Source organism: Musca domestica, unplaced genomic scaffold, assembly GCF_030504385.1.
Source record: "Musca domestica strain aabys unplaced genomic scaffold, Musca_domestica.polishedcontigs.V.1.1 18, whole genome shotgun sequence".
NCBI lineage: Eukaryota > Metazoa > Arthropoda > Insecta > Diptera > Muscidae > Musca > Musca domestica.
The window spans coordinates 5,129,816-5,146,504 of NW_026712238.1; the positions used below are offsets into that span (position 1 = coordinate 5,129,816).

Consider the following 16,689-nt stretch of genomic DNA (forward strand, 5'->3'; position numbering starts at 1 on the left):
TTATTTAATAACAAAATAAACCAAAAAAAAACATAATCCTTGAATGTGTAGCTTCAACATTCCCCTGATATATGATTAATTCGCTGAGGGATCGAGAACAAAAAAAAACATTGTGGTTTTTTGAATGAAACCGAAAGTGATTTTAAAAACGAAATTATGGACATAAAGTATCGACGAAAATTAGCCAATATGTTTTATTGAATTATTAATTTTTAAAAACTTTTTGATGTCACATCGTGCGTTGTTTAGGAATCTATTTTGTACTTGCAATCATCCACTTTCTAAATCATGACCCCAAAACTATGCATACAAATATGTTTCGAACTAATTTCGAAATAACTACATTTGAAATTGGTATTCACAATATATCACAATTTCATTACAATTTTTTACCTCTTTAATTTTTTTCAGAGCTACCATAAATATTGAAAATACCATCATATCGTACTAAGACATTTACTAATGGTGCCATATAGGACCACATATTTTTCTTTTGTGATTCTTTGCTTCTCTTTTCAAACGTGTTTTGATTTTTTTATTATGTTGTGTTGACATTCCATTATTGGTGTAAATTCATTCATTGTCTGTCCGCAATTCTGTGTAAGATACACAAAGTGGTAAACAAGCTATTGTTCTAAGTACTCATGTGTACCGAACAGAATATGAGACATTTCAAATCGATGGGGACACCTTAAGACTGGGGAGCCAGATGAAATCTTGTCTTATAAAAGGCGAATGATAAAATATTTATGTTGAATATTCGAAATTCCATAGAAAAACTAGGCAAAATATAACGTTTAGAGACATTCCCAGAACAGTAAAAATTGATGAAAATTGATTATTGTTATAATAATGTTAGGTTATACAAGATGTTGACATCATGTATAAAAGATATCCTTAGAGCATAGACTTAAACGTTCCCCACAACTTAAAAGTTCGCCCGGGCCGAAGTTTTGATACTCCCCACCATTATATATACAAAGTCAAAATGAGGATCTATATCAAAAAAAAATTGTTTAAAGCAGATAGACACCCATTGTAACTTACAAAATTTCAGACAATTCCGTTGAAAACCCTGAAATTCCAAAATATAGGGTGGTACCGTTATATAGGAGACATATCACAATGTGGACCTATATTAACTGTTTCTTGCAAGATGGTAAGGAACCCGTAATAACCTTCAAATACCAAATTCCAGACAATTCCGTTGAGGGAGTACCCTTATATGGTACCCCCTCTTCTAACTTGATCTAAGTTCAGACCCAAAACGCATGTTTACCAAGCATGTTAATTCAGTAAGGTCCAACCGTGTAAATTTGGTTCGAAATTTCCTCTGTGTCGATTAAACTAACCATAAAATATAAAAGGCGAAATAAGCTTTCTTAACAGAAGACGCATTTCGATAACAAAATTCAATGTTTTGCAGGTGTTGTTCGTTTGTAAGTCGATTCATGGTTATATGGGACACAGCAGGCGAGAGTCCCATCACACATGTTTTTGATCAATGAAATATACTAGTGAGTTTCAACCAACTTCGAATAAAGACAGTCGCATATGGTACTGATAAAGAATTCTATTACCCCAGCTTCGGTTTCTGGTGGTCTAAGAAATGCTACTAACTTTCAACCAAACATCGAACAAGGGCTGTCGCATATGCCAATGACGTAGCGGAGCATATAAGTGGTCGATTTCCTCCATCTATTTTAGTCTGGTCTGGCCCATGAAAATGGAAATATAAATGTTCGATGCCAGTACTGGAAGGAGTTGCACTGAATATTTCTTCGAGCGCCAAATACCTCGCTACGATCTAGACTAGTATTTGAAATGGAGCAGGAATAACGAGCAGCGTATTCATGCGGGAACGCTATAGTGGAGAGCTGGGGGTTTGGACCACACTACGTACGCTGGATGTATGTCACAGTCGTCTTACATGTTCTGACATATGGATGCCTGGTCTGGTGCCATGCGATCCAGGACGTTCATGTCCAAATAAGCCGCAGTGCAGAGAACCACGACCTTATTAAAACTGGGGCTCTCAAGAACACCTCCCAATCTCCATTGAAAGGGATGCTCAACATCACGCCACTCAATTTGTTAGCTCATTTTCAAGCAGCAAACAGGGACACACTAGGTAAAGGTAATACATAGAATAAGGGATTACATGTCCACATTTTCCGACTTCATTTACATTAACGTAACGATACATGACAGGGACCTCCTGGGCTCGTGGCGAACCTCCTCTGGACAATTATGGCCTCTGGAAATGTATGGTCTCTGGCCATTCACAAAGACGGATATACGAGTTTTTTGGCGGAGATTCTGAAAAGGTAGCCGAAATGGTAAGAGAACCCTGCAATAGTACAACCAGGACCAGTAACTATATATGTTGGCAGATTAAAACTAAAATGCCAAGTACCTTTAAATCGAGTGCCATTTTTGACTGCAAGAAAACCATCCTTGAAATACGTGAATTCATATAGGTTTGTTGTGTTGCAGGATATAGCAACATTCTGCAGAATGAAGTGGCTGAACACTCAAGGTGGTTCCCAGTCGAATAATCTGAGACTGTTAAACCACCAATAAATTATTATATCAGCTGCTATCGAAGAAGTTGGAAGAAGATCGTACTTAGAAACCGGTTGCATGTTATCTAAGGCCCGGTAATCTCGAGAAGAAGATCAAGTTCATTTCTATAACTTAGCAGGTTTGATCTTAGAATCATTGTAGGCATACTGACTGGCCACAGCAGTATCAGACATTTGACCCCCAAATTGGGTCAAAGTGTTGCTGACTGCCGTTGACTATTTGAAGATGATGAAAGGTAGAGACAATGGAACACCTACTATGAAGAATATAGTTGTTGGTGATAAGAGAGATATAGAAACTAGAAAGAAGAAAGGGTTTGTAGAGAAAAGTATAGTTAACAGGGTGGTTTATCTGGTAAAGCTTTAACAAAGTTGGTGATAGGATCTATATCTAAGAATAGCGTTAGAGTTTCTATATCCCACCTACCAACTAGCATATGTCTCCTGTTTGAAAACATGGGAAGAACACAATGGACCAAAGGTCTCCCAGTGAAACAGTTGTCGAATCCCTGAAACCATCCTAAAACCAAACCATAGGGGTCGAAAACATCGTGTGTAGAAAAATTTGTACTTAAGGGGTACTAAAAAAGTGTTGATAAGCGAAACGGAGAAGATAAGCGAAAATTATGTTCTTTTTGGTTGAAAGTAAAAAAATTTCGAATCTTGGCCAATGTTTAGTGAGAGATATTGGATATGCCGTAGTTTTAGGAATTGTATACTAAAAAGTTCTAACCAAGTTTTCCTATAAACTTGATTGGGATGGATGTGACTGTGCTAAAATAAAACTAGGGTTTGGGTATTTGGTTTTAAATATATTTTTTTGCTCCAGGTGTTCTGTGTTGTACTTCAGGAGCTCTAAGGTCTGGTGACCTTTAAGGTCAGCTACTAGAATCTGCTACTACAATTTAGTACTTATTCTGAAAGAGCAGTCAATAAAGTCACCTACTCCGTGTCAGCGTTTACTTTTATGAAATAGATTGACATGCAATGGTTTTAGGCAATTTAAGGAAAACATATTTTTAAGGATTCAGTCCCACTTTTAGAATAACATCTATGTATATTACATTTACTGTTATTTGATAGATTTTATTGTTATAATTTTTATTCTTTATATCTAAATTATTACAAAGATATATGTATGAAATAACTCATATTTTCAACCTTTGGATTTATTAGCCATCTATCTATTCGTGTATTCACCTCGACGAACAAAGCATTTGCTGGAGAATAATGTTCAGGTGTCTGTATCTTGCAGCAGCGGTGGTGGTGATTGCAGCTGATGTTGGAAGATATGTTGTCAAACAACTTTAGTTGTTTGTCTTTTTTTTTCAACTTTTCATTTCAGTATCTTTTTCCAGTCGCGACTTCAAGTTACAAAACATCAAATAGGTATGTATATCTTTGAAATTAACTATTTATTGTCTATGTTAACTCGTATGTTGGTTTCTTTTTTTTTTCAATATTATATAAGATTGAATGCCAAGCAGGAAAAAATTGGCATGTCTTTGTTTTGGGTATTCACATTATACAATACCCATTTTTGAACTTTTACCTTATTTCGAACAAATTCTCAATGCCATCAAAGGAGTTACACTAAAAATAACAACTATTTTCGGATTCATGGCAAATGCGATCGAGTGGGAGCATAGCTCAACTCGACAGAGCTATGTTTGTAAGCCCGCTTTCTTTGTTTGGTGGATTTTGGCAAATGCATACCTAAGCGTACATATGTAGATATTTACGTTTGTATATGGCTGTTAACGTCATCAATTCGTATAGCCCGTACATAATATACACCGCAGGCAGCGAAGACGTTGGGCAATAAAATATTAAGAGAAACATGTTAATTTTATCAAACCGTTATAAAGCGTAACCAAACATTATTAATTTAATGAAAAACAAAAATAAATGATTAATGAAGCATATTTGGCAACAAATCAAAAACGGCATAGAGCCAACACTAAAAAATATTTTGAACGGTTTTTATAATTTAGTAAAAATGTATGACAGATGGATGCATAGATAAATAGGTACAGAATTGTTGTTTTCGGCAGAGTCTTAAAAATTTTGGTGCTAGTAAGAGGACACACGATATCAGTGGCCTCTGAGGGCAGCTACTCCATAGGAGTAGTATTAGCATCTCTGATTCTACCTGACTACAGCTGCTTTATAGCAGAGACGTCTATTCTAATAACCTCTGAGACCATCAATTCCACTGCAATTGTATCTGTGGCGAGCTAATCTACTTGCATGTTTTTTAAATTCAGCTAATCTACCATGGTTGCATCTGAGGCCATTTCTCCCTAAATAATATAATAATTGCTCCGCACAATCTATGTTTTTATTTTTTGAATTGTTTTATTTTACCCATCAGAGAAAATATATAAAAAAAAAACACTGGCAAACTTGAAATTTTAAAACTAACATTGAACTTTCACCAAATATTTGTCATGATAGCATCGTTAATATTTTGAGAAAAATCCATAATGATGTTATAAATTGGGGCTAATGTATTCATGCGTCATTTATTTAATATACCCTCAGCCGTATGGCTAGTGAGGGTATATATCATTTGATACGGCCAAAATGTGCCGCATCGAAATAACGGTTTTAGACCCCAGGTCTCTTTGGAACAAATCCGTTTCAGAACATTTGGAGTCGATCTATTGATGTCCGTCCGTCCGTCTGTCTGGCTGGCTGGTGCGCACGATAACTCTCGAAGGGAGTATCCGATTTGATCCAAACTTGATACATTGTAATATTATTGTCAAACTTAGATCGAGGTCGATTCCTTCTGCTACCTCCCACACAAAATGTCAAATTTTTCAAAGAAAATAATTTACTGCACAGAAAGAGAAAGGAACATCCGATTTTTCTCCAACTTTGCGAATCCTAATATTTGAATCAGTGCTAGGTCAGGTGCGAAAATGAAGAATATCAACTCCTTCTGGTACCTTCCCCACAAATGGTCAAAATTTTGAATATTCATGATGCTCATAAAACACGAAATTAACATTCAATACCATTCGGACATCTCAATATTTCCAACAACACAAGATCTGTTATAAAGATGGGAGAGATCGGACCACTTCTTCTGGTAACACCTCCCAAAGGGTCAAAGTTTTGAAAAACCAAAGCGATTATAAAAACCGAAATAAGCATCTGGTTCTTTTCAAAATCCACATATCACATTTTTTTATTAACCCAAAGTCTGAAGAAGGAATATATGGGCAAACTCCTCTTTTTTTGAAATAAAAATTGCAACCAACTTCAGACTGTTATTTGTGATGGAATTCAAGCGTTTCTTTATATTTGGCTGGAAACACACAAGTGGCTATCGTTAAAGCGCTCTAGCATTTAAATGTGAATAAATCTTTTGTGTCTCGTACCATCGCTCGTTACCGTGATACTGGTAGCGTAGTCCGACGTCAAGGAAGTGGACGGAAGAAAACAGCAACATCGGCAGAAATGGTTCGAAAAGTAAAGAAGCGACTTGATCAAAACCCGCGACGCAGTGGCCGAAAAATGGCTCGTGAGCTGAACATATAGCAATATTCCATTCAAGAAACATTGAAAAATGAGCCCGGGGTAAAGTCATTGAAATTCCGAAAAGTGCAAGAACTTACACTGCAACAGAAAGAAAATAGACCCAAAAGAGCTAAAGAGTTACTTCGCTTGGCCGAATGTGGTGAACTGTGGAATTTGGTTTTCTCCGATTAGAAAACATTTGTTGTCTAGCAGTTTGTAAACAAAAACAAGTAAGCAAAGGCTATAGTCGTGCGGGGCCGACCATGTGATACCCTACAACACTACAATATGTTAGAAGCCCCCTTATGTCCGAATCCATTTTGGAATATTTCGCTTTTGAAATTATGTCATGGAACACTGCCCAGACATTACCCTTAGCGTTTTGACCAGGGACCCCTAAATATTTTGCGATCAACTTCAAAAGCAAGAGGCCCCTCTGTATCACCGAATTTAAACTCATCTATACGATTTGCTTGTCTACGATATTAAAAAGCCAAAAGTTCACCTTTTGTGTATTTCGGATATCGCCTGTAAGTAATGTTGGTATTTTTACACACAAAAGTAGTGGACCATTCTACCCGCTATCCTAAACTCTAACTTCATGCGAGATTTACTTTGGATTCAATTTGTTAACCTTATAACGGCTGCAAAAACAGGAACATTTTTAGTTGTTGGTCCATTTCAACTCCTAAATATATTGCGGACATCTTTGAAAACAATAGGCCTAACCATTCTGAGCCTAATCCTACCCTTTTTCGTGAGGATAATTGTAATCTGTATATAATAACTCCAACCTGTGTTGTAAAATAAAAAAAAAATATTACAAAATGTAAAATTCCATATTATAAGTCAAATTGAAAAAATCGCATGCGATAAAAAATATGAAAATATAAAAAATGTCACATAATACCACAAAATCATTATAGGCATCTTTCTATGCGATTTTTTTTAGATTTTATAATTTTATGTTAAGAGGGCATTCTGAATTGACAAAATTTGTCGAAATCGGTTAAGCCATTCTTGAGATATAAGCATTCTAACTAACATCCCCTTTCTTTGTGTATACACATTGTATATATTTCGCTATATACATCCGATATATTTACGATCGGCATCTACGTAACCGTCAGAGTTGACCTGTTCATCTATTTGTGATTTCGCCGGCATTAAAAATACTCGCGGTTTAATGGAAAATTTGATTTTATTTAACTCAAATGTCATAGCCTTTTTCACCCACTAAATATTACCCGATGACCATCAAAATTGGAAGGCTTCTGCCCAGCCCTAAGCACTAGCCCCGTGCTAACTTCCGCGTCGTTTGATCTATAATTGCGACCTGTAGAGCAACTGCAAAATCAGGAATTTTTTCAGTTTTTGGTCCATTTCAATCCCTAAATATTATGCGATCACCTCCAAAAGAAATAGGGTTCTATTCTGACCCTATCCCCACCTTCACTCTGAATTTCGTGAAGATCGGACCATAATTGCGACCTGTAGAGTGATTACAAATTAACATGGACAGACGGACATACATAGCTAGATCGACTCAGCTCGGCGAGATAGAAAGATCCATATATACTTTCCTATATGGGAAATCAATATTTTGTGGTGTTACATAATTTTTGGCCCCAACACATAGTGTTGTAGGGTATAAAAATTATTGTGTTTACTTGCCAAAGAGGTCAGAACTCAAGCGCCGGCCATGGTGATGATGTAGGCCGCCATAACAGCCGATCGTCGCTCTCCGCTCGTATTATCAGAATAAATGCAGAATATTATCGCGAAAATATTCTGGAGGGTGTATTAAAGCGTTGGCCACGCAAACATTTTGGCCGGAGACCTTGGACATTCCAACAAAGACTCAGCACCATTGCACTCAGCAGGCGCCACCCAAGAATGGTTACAAATTTCCAGCGCACAATGGTCACCAAAATCTCCGGATACCAATCCGTTGGACTACTGTGTCTGGAGTATTTTGCAAAGAAAGGTTGACACTAAAAAATACCAAAGTGTCGATCACCTCAAACAAGCCCTTCGCCGGGAATGGGCCAAAATACCGCAGAGCAACATCCGGGCAGCGTGTGAATGGCCGTTTTAATGCCATAATTCATACCAAAGGTGACCGATCCGAACAAATCTAAACTTATTCTAAATGTTGATGCTATTTCCGACATTTTTGCTTTCATTCAATAAAACTTAAGAAAAAAATGTGAAAATTATGGTGTTTGACTTTGTTGTAGTTTTTTTATAAAGTCAGACTTTTGTTCTTTCTTCACTGGTTATTTATTTTTTCCTTGTTAATTCAGTGCCATTCATGGTGCCTCCACATCTGTTCATTAAGTTTTGTATTGGTTCTATAGGAAAAAGATATATCATCCTCTATATATTGATGATCTCTAAAGAGTCTTCTGTCAGTCTGTCTGCCTCTGTCCGTAGTTGACCTACATAAATTGTAATTTTTCTCATTCTAAAGAAAAATTGATTTCATTAAAGAATTAAATTTTTAATTTTGTTTCTAAATTTTCTCAACACGTTATCGTAATATTTTATTGTAATGATGTAGAAACCTCATCATATTCAAATTAACGCATTATTTTTTGATATCTTCAATTCGATTTGATTTCTTTCTCTGATTGACTTTTCATTGACTAGCGCACACGTAGCTATCGTCTAGTAAACACTATTCCCCATATGGGGATAATTACAAATAAATCAACAGGTGTTATTTCGAATACCGTTTGTTGTGGTGTAGTGCTTGGCTCGTCACTTATCTATCGCCGTTTGATAAAAGGAAATGAGACAGCGGCAAAGAGCGCATATTGATAAAACTAATCGTGGTATCTTTTACAAAAAGCAAAACAAAAATAAAAAAGTTTATTAAAAAACAACGGTTACGACGCCACCGAATGTGTGTCACCACAAATATGGAACATTTCATGGCGTTGCAGCGTTGTAAGTGCATTCGTTGTTGGTTGGGAAAAATAGTGAAGGTTTCAATTTTACAGTAAACAATTACAAAAAAAAATCGTTCTTTGTGTGGCAAATAAACAAATCGTTTGGATTGATAAAGTTAATAGTTTAAAAGGTAGATGGGAATGACATGGTTTTTATAATTGAAAATTTAGAAATGTTTGGGAAAGAAATGGGTTCTTCAAAAACTATACTATGAAAATGTGACTCATTCAGAAAGCGGTAAAAATGATTAAAGATTTCGAAAATTTCCTTTGTGTTTTCCATGGAAATAGAAGAGACCACCCAAAAAACTGATCACTGATCAATTATAGATTATCCAAATGATCCATCATTCGAAACGATGACAAAACAAATATTTTGTGTGGTGTGTACATGTTCCACTGTTCACGTCTGGGATTTCATTATTAAGCATTTAATTCATACACTGCCTCTCGCCTTCGAATTCTATAGAAATGTATGCGGGTGTGGTATGTTAGACACCCATTACGGGTTTAGATTATTTACATCAATTTTATTGTTTTATTATTTTTCTCTCGACATGCATTACAACTTTCTGGTTTTTGTGGTAGTGTCATGCCAATTCTATTGATGAAAACAAAAGATTGAATGATTAATTAATGAATATTTAGTTGGGTAAGTCTAATTGGCGAACCCATATAATTGTAATTAATTTAATAAAATTAAATGCTCCTATATTTAAACGTTACAAAATGGTTTACATTAACAATTCTATTATAAAATTTGTATTTTTGTGGGAAACAAATCGACCTCCAAAAACAAGCCCAAATTTTTGAGTGATAATCGAAACAAAAGGGCGGTAATTCCACACATTTTGTTGGGCTTCTAAAATATATCAAGAGTGTAAAAAAAATAGATTTAAACAAGTAAGCTGAAGCCAGGGTCGGACGGAGCCCATGCTGTATCCTACACCAATATAATTTGCGGTAAAGTTTATGTAGATCTGAAATCCTTTTGATTAGAATAAGTCCCTCAAGATAATGGGATACATAATTGGACTACTTCAAAAAATCGTTTCGAATAACAAGCCTCGCTTCCACCATGGTATGGAGGGTATATTAACATTGTTATTGTGTTTGTAACTCCTCGAAATAAGCAGTTTAGCATAATAATCTATGTCTGCCGTCTCTCTTACTGTCCACCTCTATCGGCGTCAGTCCGTCCGTCTGTTTGTCTGGCAGGCTGGCACCATACCTTTCAAAGGATTTATCCGATTTGGTCCAAACTTGTTATGTCGTAATATTTTTGTCAAACTTAGACCGAGTTCGTTACGAGCAATATCGATCCACTCCTTCTGGTATCTCCTCTACTCACAAAAGATCAAAATATTCACAGGAATTAATTGGCCTTACAGAATGAAATAGGATAGTCCAAATATTTGTATCAGTATGAGGTTTGGTGCGAAAATGGACAATGGTGCAGGGATAGATGTACCAAAGTTTTTGTGAAAATTCGAACTTTTAGCTTACGAAAAGATTTAAAATGGTACTAAACGGCTAAAATGATACCATTTAGTGTTATTCGAACGGATAGAGCTAAAATCTTAACATTTGGTATTAAAGCTTGAAGAATTATTAATTACGGTGAAAACAGATGATGTTGGAATTTTGAAATTTTGTATTGGGTTCCTGTTGGTGGTAGGTTTGTGATAAAGAGGTGATTTTGGAAATGTGTACTAAAAGTGCATGAAGAGTACTAAATAGTACTATATTTAATAGAATTTGATACTGGGTCGTCAGATACTGATCGAAACCTGATATCAGATAAAGATCGAAATCTGATATGGAGGTGATTTCGGAAAAGTATTGGTTGAGGAGATATAGATACAATTTTGAAATTTGACATTTGACGGTGGTTTGGAAATGCGTCCTATTGTAGTACTACACTTGGTACAATTTGGTATTCGGTAAATAGATAGTGCTTAGAATATGAAATTTGGTATTAGGGTCGATGTTCATATGTAGCCTGGACATATGGAGGTGGTTTCGGAAATGCGTACTAAAATTATACGAAAAGTACAAAATGGTACTGAATTTGGTATTGGTTGAAGGGATAAATATAAAATTTTAGAATTTTTTTATTTAGATTATTGTTGGCTATCTCTGTCTGAGATTTTGCGGTGGTTCGGAGATGTGTCCCATATTTGTACGAAAAGTGCCAAATGGTACTTATCTTGGTATTGGGTGAAGGGATAGAGCTGAAATCCACGAATTTGACATTAAGGTCACTTTTAGTACTATATGAGGTTGATATATTTGAAAATTGTTTTGAAAATGTATACTACAGTTGTACAAAAAGTACTAAATAACACTAAATTTTATATTAGGTGAAGGAATGGAGCTGAAGTTCTGAAATTTTATGTTGAGATTACTGTTCGTGTCTGTGAAAATGCGTACTTTAACTGTACGAAAAGACTTAAATGCTTCTAAATTTGGTATTAAATGATAGAGCTTAAACTTGAACTTGAATCTTAAACTTGATAATGAGGTCACTGTTGCTGTCTAGGGTTTACATATAGAAACGTTGAAATTGTTTTGTAAGGCAGGCAAAATATGCATCAGACGGCAATACCGACTGATTGATACTTTAGAACTTGTTTTCAACTGAATTTACTTTAAATTGGGAGAAAATATCCATCCAAATATTGGTATTTTTCCACAAGTAACTGTACCTCCAAATATTCGGAATATTGGCAACGTGTGTCAAAGTAATCTCGGAAATTGTATAAAATTTGGTGTTTAAAATTCGTAATGAGTACCACCTTCCTTGACAGAAAATACAGTCCACTTTTTCGTATAATCCCATATAACGACTTTAGCTACATGGGTATTTATTTGGTATTTTGATTATTTTAGCGACATTATTTATCGGAATTGGTGCACGTGTCCGTATAGCCTCGAAATAACGGTATCTTCCTTTATTTCGTATTTTTATGATATTAGTTTCAAATTTCGTACTTGAAGTTAAAAGTAGGTAATACACCCTATAAATTATTTATGGTGGTCCATGTCTTCGCATAGCCCCCACATAACGGTTTTCATTTTACCAGTATTTTTCAGAATTTTTTGTAATATTCCAAGCTCGGCCCGGCCAAACTTAGCTGCTTTTTTACTAGTTTAACTTGTTTAATTCTTTAAATCTCCTTATTCTTCAATGAAAAGCGTCCCGTTAATTTTGTGAAATGATCACAATTTGCATTATGTAGAAATTCATGCAAAGTAAAATTATAAGTTTCTACAGTCTAATCGCTACGCTGAAGTGCTAAGACTTATTGAGTTGATAGCGATTTTGAAACGCTGAAATATAAATGCACACAAACCATGACTACTTTTCAAAATCAAAACCATCTTCCGTGTCATTGTCTTCCAAAAAAGTTTACAACAACGGAAAATTTTTGGTATTAAAAAAGAAAAATATCCACAATGCACAACTAACCCAAAAAGCATAAACAAATTTCTTTAAAAGTGAAACAAACAAAGGTCAGGAGACATCTTTTCATGGTTTAAGAGAATAATTCCAAAAAAAACTGTATCCAAAAAAATCTTACTTCTAATAAAAGCCAAAAGAAATGTATACTTATATTGTTTAATTACCTCGTTTTCCTTTTGTAGGTTTCAACGGAACAAGTGTTGTTTTTATGGCTGCGACTTGTAGTTTTTTTTTATTGTTCATTCACCCAAAATTGTTGTCTACTTCTTGAATGTTTAAACGCACTTTCCACTCGTTTGTTTTTTTTTTTATTTTTTTCACAGCTTTGCACGAATCTTAACTTTCGAAAATAAAATACATTTTTTTTTTCAAAAGCGTGCTAATAGTTGTGATTTGTGGGAGATATTCATACATATATACATATTTTCTCTGACAGACAACATCATTTAGTATGCTGTCAATTCTTTTCTTCACTTTACTTCACTTATTTCGTGAAAGAAGAATCAATTTATTTGCCGAAAAGTTTCCCTATTTAAAAAAAAAGAAAGCATTTTTTATCAATTAGTTTTTTGTTTGTTTTTATATTTTAATATTTCTTTATACCCCTCACAAATGAACGATGTTCGCATGGATTCATCAATAGATTTAGACCACAATCGTTATCATTAAAGATCTTGATGTCGAGTTGATTTTGTAGGGAAATTGCTTTGAAAAGATTGTTCAAACCACTGAGAGCAATTTTTGAAAAAAATCCATTAAGTCCAAAATCTGATCCAAAAAATTGTTTGTGCCTGAAAAGGTACTATCCTAGTAGGGGAATATTATACTAATTGCATCACCCCATATTCGGTATTTTGACCATTTTAGTCACACTTTCTAAAAAAAATAGATTAAAAAATAGCCAGTTGAGAAATGATGATCGATATAGTCTATGTCGTTTTTTTTTTCAAATATATAGGGTTAGATGAAAAATATGCAACCAACTTTAGACTGCTGTCATTTCTAAGCCACTCGTCCGACAGCTGTTAAAATTATTTCTGTGACAGCTCATTATATTGTTTATAAGCGTGCAGAAGCATTTCCAGAAAAAAAGTTATTCGTGATAGAATTCGAGCGTGATGGTGTGATTTCTTTATATTTGGCTGAAAAACCACAAGTGGCTATCGTTAGAGCACTCCAGTATTTAAATGTGAATAAATATTTTGTGTCTCGTACCATAGCTCGTTACCCTGATACTGGTAGCGTAGCCCGACGTCGAGGAAGTTGACGGAAGAAAACAGCAACATCAGCAGAAATGGTTCGAAAACTAAAGAAGCGCTTTGATAGAAACCCGCGTTGCAGTGGCCAAAAATGGCTCGTGAGGTGAACATATCGCAATATTCCATTCGGCAAATATTGAAAAATGAGCTCGGGTTAAAGCCATTGAAATTCCAAAAAGTACAAGAACTTACACCGCAACTGAAAGAAAATAGCTAAATTTGGTTTTCTCCGATGAGAAAACATTCGTTGTCCAGCAGTTTGTAAACATAATGATAATGTGCATCTTTGGTTGGCCACCTGAACTCAAGCGCCGGCCATGGTAATGGTGTGTGCCGCCATAACAGCTAATGATCGCTCTCCGCTCGTATTAATCGACCGTGGCATCAGAATAAATGCCGAATTATTTCACGAAAATATTCTGGAGGGTGTATTAAAGCATTAAGCACGCAAACATTTTGGCAGCAGACCTTGGACATTCCAACAGGACTCAGCTCCATCGCACTCAGCACGCTCCACCCAAGAATGGTTACAAAATGAGGTTCCTCACTTCATTTCCGGCGCACGATGGCCACCAAAATCTCCGAATACCAATCCGTTGAACTATTGTGTACGGATTATTTTGGAAATCAAGGTTGGCACTAAAAATACCACAGTTTCAATCACCTCAGGCAAACACTTCGCCGGGAATTGGCCTAAATACAGCAAAGCAACATTCGAGCAGCGTATGGCGGTTTTTTGGCCGTTTGAAAGCCATAATTCATGCCAAAGGTGACCAATTCGAACAAATCTAAACTTATTCTCAAATTGAATGCTATTTCCGACATGCTTTTGCCTTCATTCAATAAAATTTCAAAAATATAAAAAAATTATGGCGTTTGATTTCGTTGGATTTTCTTTTATATCGCCCTGTATATCCTACGTAGCCATATAGCTGATTGTATAAAAATAATTCTTCTACATAATAATCTTTAGCTTTTTCAATCCAATGGACACGCGTCTTAAATTTCCAAGATATAATTCATGTACTATTGTTAATAATTCGAACATATACACCCAATTTTCAAACAGTTGCTGGCAATTCGTTTTTCTTAAAACAAGCTTCATGGATCAATTAAGCTTGACGCTGACGGTGCAATTATAGGCATAATGCAATAGTTTCCAAACGAATTTCAGGTAAGAGTGATAGCGTTGACGTAGGGCGCCGCCACTTTAATTGGGTATTGCATTTGGTTGCTTTACATGGTGAGTAACAATTTTTTATAGTTTCAATTGGAACCACTAAAGATAAGGATCCAGCTATGCCTACTTCAACTGTGACGCGTTTCCGTCTGGGCCCTTATTATGCGCTTTAAAATAAGATCGACTCTTTTTTGGACATCCTAACTTAACAAGTTATTCTTTACATTCCCCAACAAACATTTACTTTATATATTTCTCTATGCTACGAGAGCCGCTTAATTGTCAACAATGCTGTCAATCAAGCGTATGATATTAACATCAACAAATATGTCCGACGTGATAATTGTTAAACATTTTTAAATATGGCGAATATTTTATTGATCTACAACATCGATTACGCGCACATAGTTTTGAGTAGTAAATCCTTTGATATTTATTGAATATCAATGCATTGAATCATCTCCATTTGGAAGGGTATCAATTATTCGACTTGGTATTATCAAATTTCCTTTTCAACATTTCATTCACACACTAGACAGACGTATTGCTTTTAATATTTTTGTATTTTCCTTTCGTGTTATTTTTCGTCATTTTGTATTCTGTTTTCAACAGATGATTCACAATATCAAAGTGGCACTCAGCCAGCAGCAGCAGATACTCCTCTGGCACGTACAAAGTGAGGCATGTCATTTCTCGACGTCTCTGTTGTTCGTTTTATCACTAACACCAATACTTAAGGATGCGTATGTGTTAATTGGTGTTGTTGATTCTTTTGTTTACTGCTTCGTGTCTATTGTTATTGTGAGTAAAGCAAGCAAGCAAGCAAGTAACTGTTGTTGTTATTGACGAAGTAATGCTACAAATTGTAAGAACTCTTTTTGATCATGTCTTCATTGCAAGATCTAGCCCAGCCACTCTTATACAATTTTTTTTTCAAAATTTACATTTTGTTTTCATAACACACCCGCATCCACAGACAACATTCACACAGATACTCTCTGCAAATACATACATAAATATTTCGTGTTGTTGTGGTTTGGTTTTCAATGTGATTACTTTTGTTTTCTCTCTCTTTTGTTCAACAAAAAATGTACAAAACAAAAAAAAACCGGCCACTAACTATTCTTCATATGTTTTTTCCTTTGCAGGCACAGACGAACGATCGTTGTTGGTTTCCGTTTAACTAACCGAACACATGTTTCCAGACCGAACGTTACAAGAAGACTAACGACTGAGTACCATAAAATCACTTTAGCACTTGGAAACATCATAAATTTGTTGGAGAGCTACTTTATTTGCTCAGAGATGTCTCAAAACATTGGACATTAGAGCGAGCCGTTGAGCAAATGCCATTGAAAATATAATAGCAATTGAGTGGTGATCATACTGACCAATGTTATGGGGAACGGTATTACTCTCTGTTATTAGTTTTCCAATTTACTTTTGACGAACATGGTAAATGTCACAAATTGAAATTCAATTTGTTGTTGTTCAATGTTTATATCCATTGATTGAATTAAACAATTGGGGTATACGAACGATCAGAAACATTCGATCAATTTAATGTTTTAAGTAATTAAACTTGAATTTATATGAATGTGTGTACACTAGGAAGGGTCGATGAACATGGGTGGTAGAATATGTGAAATTCAGTATAAAAGGGACAAAAATCGAGTAGGCCGACTATATGATACCCTACACCACAATGCATATTTTG

At 35.3% G+C, this 16,689-nt stretch overlaps 1 protein-coding gene across 5 annotated transcripts in view; it reads right to left on the minus strand.

Moving 5' to 3' along the window:
* Window positions 1-16,204, minus strand: part of LOC101891160 (uncharacterized) — a 66,806-nt gene extending 50,602 nt beyond the window's left edge. For 2 of the 5 annotated variants that reach the window (XM_059120874.1, XM_005177815.4), the window contains exons 1-2: window positions 15,985-16,204; window positions 12,698-13,061 (exon numbers count right to left, since the gene is read on the minus strand). The gene's annotated coding sequence lies outside the window, so the exon portion shown is untranslated. The remainder of the gene's footprint in view (window positions 1-12,697; window positions 13,062-15,984) is intronic. The other 3 variants (XM_059120875.1, XM_059120873.1, XM_059120876.1) reach the window with 3 other exon arrangements.
* Window positions 16,205-16,689: the final 485 nt, after the last annotated feature.